Below are 5,000 nucleotides of genomic sequence, written 5' to 3'. Positions count from 1 at the left end.
GGGTTGAAGGTGGCAAACCATTAACCGAAAACTCTGGCAAATGGTTAACCGGCGTGTTAAGATGGTATCTTTAATAAAAGACGGAAATGACGAAGCCAACATAGCCAAACGAAGGCGGGGACGTTAGTGTGGCAGAAGGGCATGTCTTTAAGCCGTCGGGCGAATGTCCCTGCCAGTTGGAATCTTTTCGGGAAAAAGGGTGAAAAAATCGGAAAGGCCTAGCCGTCCGCCGTGGGGTGCGTTCGCTCGGGCTCGGCCAGCCGCGTCGATGGGTGCCGGAACGGTGCGGCTGCGCTCCGGGAGTGCGGAGATACGGCCTGTCAAGTTTCGTCCCGGAAGTCTGGATGGAGCTAAATCCGAAGCCGTTTGCGGGAAATTAGTTCCAGGGCTCGGCGACCGAAGTCAAATCCGTCCCGCCAACTTGACACTTGTCATTTCTGTCCTTGGGGGTTGGCGGGGTACCTGCACAGAGGTAGGAGGTGGCTGATCGAGAATTGGTGAGTTTTCCAAAGTCACGTCTCGAGCCTCCAGGTCTGCAGAGACCGACCAGGGCTGCCGCCCAACCGACTATTCACCCTTTTTGGGCGGGAATTTTTTCCATTTTTGTCCATTTTTCGGGTTTTTGGTCGGGCTTCAAAAACGGCAGCCCGAGGCCTGGCAGAGGCCGGGGCATGTCCCCGGTCGCGCCAGGCGGCTCGCGCGACCCGATTAGGCCCCGAAAGGAGTCGGGAAATCGGCAGACCTGCCCGAGTTCAGCCCGGGGGAGGCGGGGGGCAGGTCGGTTCGGCTCAAATCATTAACCAAAGCCGAGACTTGGTCTCGCTGGCGCAACCGAAGTGCCAGGCTGGATAACTCATTAACCAGAAGGCGGCTGGAGGCAGGCAGGGCTGATGGCTGAGGCCGGGTGGAGGCCACCCGCGGCCGGGAAAGTCAAAAGTCCCGTTGTGTGGAAGTCTATGAGGTCAGATTCGGCCGCCTTACCGGGCCTTCGGTTGATGGTTTCCCGCTTGGGCAAGCGAGTCGGCCCGGCAAAGTGGCCACTTGCATTTTCTGGCAAGTGTCTGCGAACAACGTTAATGAGTTGAACCTCGGCAATTGCCGGAAGTCCCGATGAAGAAATGAAAATGCCCCTTTTGCGGGGATTTGGATGCTCATGGCCGGCAGCAGGTGGCCCGACGCCCCGCCAACTTGACACTTGTCATTTCTGTCCTTGGGGGTTGGCGGGGTATCTGCACAGAGGTAGGAGGTGGCAGAATCGAGACTTGGTGAGTTTTCCAAACAAACGTCTCGAGCCTCCAGGTCTGCAGAGACCGACCAGGGCTGCCGCCCAACCGACTATTCACCCTTTTTGGGCGGGAATTTATTCCCTTTTTGCCCATTTTTCGGGTTTTTGGTCGGGCTTCAAAAGCGGCTGCCCGAGGCCTGGCAGGTGCCGGGGCATGGTCCCCGATCGCGCCAGGCGGCTCGCGCGACGCGATTAGGCCCCGAAAGGAGTCGGGAAATCGGCAGACCTGCCCGAGTTCAGCCCGCGGGGGCGGGGGGTAGGTCGGTTCGGCTCAAATCATTAACCAAAGCCGAGACTTGGTCTCGCTGGCGCAACCGAAGTGCCAGGCTGGATAACTCATTAACCAGAAGGCGGCTGGAGGCAGGCAGGGCTGATGGCTGAGGCCGGGTGGAGGCCACCCGCGGCCGGGAAAGTCAAAAGTCCCGTTGTGTGGAAGTCTATGAGGTCAGATTCGGCCGCCTTACCGGGCCTTCGGTTGATGGTTTCCCGCTTGGGCAAGCGAGTCGGCCCGGCAAAGTGGCCACTTGCATTTTCTGGCAAGTGTCTGCGAACAACGTTAATGAGTTGAACCTTGGAAATTGCCGGAAGTCCCGATGAAGAAATGAAAATGCCCCTTTTGCGGGGATTTGGATGCTCATGGCCGGCAGCAGGTGGCCCGACGCCCCGCCAACTTGACACTTGTCATTTCTGTCCTTGGGGGTTGGCGGGGTATCTGCACAGAGGTAGGAGGTGGCAGAATCGAGACTTGGTGAGTTTTCCAAACAAACGTCTCGAGCCTCCAGGTCTGCAGAGACCGACCAGGGCTGCCGCCCAACCGACTATTCACCCTTTTTGGGCGGGAATTTATTCCCTTTTTGCCCATTTTTCGGGTTTTTGGTCGGGCTTCAAAAGCGGCTGCCCGAGGCCTGGCAGAGGCCGGGGCATGGGCCCCGATCGCGCCAGGCGGCTCGCGCGACCCGATTAGGCCCCGAAAGGAGTCGGGAAATCGGCAGACCTTGCCGAGTTCAGCCCGCGGTGGCGGGGGGCAGGTCGGTTCGGCTCAAATCATTAACCAAAGCCGAGACTTGGTCTCGCTGGCGCAACCGAAGTGCCAGGCTGGATAACTCATTAACCAGAAGGCGGCTGGAGGCAGGCAGGGCTGATGGCTGAGGCCGGGTGGAGGCCACCCGCGGCCGGGAAAGTCAAAAGTCCCGTTGTGTGGAAGTCTATGAGGTCAGATTCGGCCGCCTTACCGGGCCTTCGGTTGATGGTTTCCCGCTTGGGCAAGCGAGTCGGCCCGGCAAAGTGGCCACTTGCATTTTCTGGCAAGTGTCTGCGAACAACGTTAATGAGTTGAACCTCGGAAATTGCCGGAAGTCCCGATGAAGAAATGAAAATGCCCCTTTTGCGGGGATTTGGATGCTCATGGCCGGCAGCAGGTGGCCCGACGCCCCGCCAACTTGACACTTGTCATTTCTGTCCTTGGGGGTTGGCGGGGTATCTGCACAGAGGTAGGAGGTGGCAGAATCGAGACTTGGTGAGTTTTCCAAACAAACGTCTCGAGCCTCCAGGTCTGCAGAGACCGACCAGGGCTGCCGCCCAACCGACTATTCACCCTTTTTGGGCGGGAATTTATTCCCTTTTTGCCCATTTTTCGGGTTTTTGGTCGGGCTTCAAAAGCGGCTGCCCGAGGCCTGGCAGAGGCCGGGGCATGGTCCCCGATCGCGCCAGGCGGCTCGCGCGACCCGATTAGGCCCCGAAAGGAGTCGGGAAATCGGCAGACCTGCCCGAGTTCAGCCCGGGGGGGGCGGGGGGCAGGTCGGTTCGGCTCAAATCATTAACCAAAGCCGAGACTTGGTCTCGCTGGCGCAACCGAAGTGCCAGGCTGGATAACTCATTAACCAGAAGGCGGCTGGAGGCAGGCAGGGCTGATGGCTGAGGCCGGGTGGAGGCCACCCGCGGCCGGGAAAGTCAAAAGTCCCGTTGTGTGGAAGTCTATGAGGTCAGATTCGGCCGCCTTACCGGGCCTTCGGTTGATGGTTTCCCGCTTGGGCAAGCGAGTCGGCCCGGCAAAGTGGCCACTTGCATTTTCTGGCAAGTGTCTGCGAACAACGTTAATGAGTTGAACCTTGGAAATTGCCGGAAGTCCCGATGAAGAAATGAAAATGCCCCTTTTGCGGGGATTTGGATGCTCATGGCCGGCAGCAGGTGGCCCGACGCCCCGCCAACTTGACACTTGTCATTTCTGTCCTTGGGGGTTGGCGGGGTATCTGCACAGAGGTAGGAGGTGGCAGAATCGAGACTTGGTGAGTTTTCCAAACAAACGTCTCGAGCCTCCAGGTCTGCAGAGACCGACCAGGGCTGCCGCCCAACCGACTATTCACCCTTTTTGGGCGGGAATTTATTCCCTTTTTGCCCATTTTTCGGGTTTTTGGTCGGGCTTCAAAAGCGGCTGCCCGAGGCCTGGCAGAGGCCGGGGCATGGGCCCCGATCGCGCCAGGCGGCTCGCGCGACCCGATTAGGCCCCGAAAGGAGTCGGGAAATCGGCAGACCTTGCCGAGTTCAGCCCGCGGTGGCGGGGGGCAGGTCGGTTCGGCTCAAATCATTAACCAAAGCCGAGACTTGGTCTCGCTGGCGCAACCGAAGTGCCAGGCTGGATAACTCATTAACCAGAAGGCGGCTGGAGGCAGGCAGGGCTGATGGCTGAGGCCGGGTGGAGGCCACCCGCGGCCGGGAAAGTCAAAAGTCCCGTTGTGTGGAAGTCTATGAGGTCAGATTCGGCCGCCTTACCGGGCCTTCGGTTGATGGTTTCCCGCTTGGGCAAGCGAGTCGGCCCGGCAAAGTGGCCACTTGCATTTTCTGGCAAGTGTCTGCGAACAACGTTAATGAGTTGAACCTCGGCAATTGTCGGAAGTCCCGATGAAGAAATGAAAATGCCCCTTTTGCGGGGATTTGGATGCTCATGGCCGGCAGCAGGTGGCCCGACGCCCCGCCAACTTGACACTTGTCATTTCTGTCCTTGGGGGTTGGCGGGGTATCTGCACAGAGGTAGGAGGTGGCAGAATCGAGACTTGGTGAGTTTTCCAAACAAACGTCTCGAGCCTCCAGGTCTGCAGAGACCGACCAGGGCTGCCGCCCAACCGACTATTCACCCTTTTTGGGCGGGAATTTATTCCCTTTTTGCCCATTTTTCGGGTTTTTGGTCGGGCTTCAAAAGCGGCTGCCCGAGGCCTGGCAGAGGCCGGGGCATGGTCCCCGATCGCGCCAGGCGGCTCGCGCGACCCGATTAGGCCCCGAAAGGAGTCGGGAAATCGGCAGACCTGCCCGAGTTCAGCCCGGGGGGGGCGGGGGGCAGGTCGGTTCGGCTCAAATCATTAACCAAAGCCGAGACTTGGTCTCGCTGGCGCAACCGAAGTGCCAGGCTGGATAACTCATTAACCAGAAGGCGGCTGGAGGCAGGCAGGGCTGATGGCTGAGGCCGGGTGGAGGCCACCCGCGGCCGGGAAAGTCAAAAGTCCCGTTGTGTGGAAGTCTATGAGGTCAGATTCGGCCGCCTTACCGGGCCTTCGGTTGATGGTTTCCCGCTTGGGCAAGCGAGTCGGCCCGGCAAAGTGGCCACTTGCATTTTCTGGCAAGTGTCTGCGAACAACGTTAATGAGTTGAACCTTGGAAATTGCCGGAAGTCCCGATGAAGAAATGAAAATGCCCCTTTTGCGGGGATTTGGATGCTCATGGC

The sequence above is a fragment of the Pristiophorus japonicus genome, unplaced genomic scaffold (assembly GCF_044704955.1).
Source record: "Pristiophorus japonicus isolate sPriJap1 unplaced genomic scaffold, sPriJap1.hap1 HAP1_SCAFFOLD_1042, whole genome shotgun sequence".
Classification (NCBI taxonomy): domain Eukaryota; kingdom Metazoa; phylum Chordata; class Chondrichthyes; family Pristiophoridae; genus Pristiophorus; species Pristiophorus japonicus.
The sequence above is the reverse complement of the archived record's forward strand: the minus strand, read 5'-3'. Positions refer to the sequence as shown.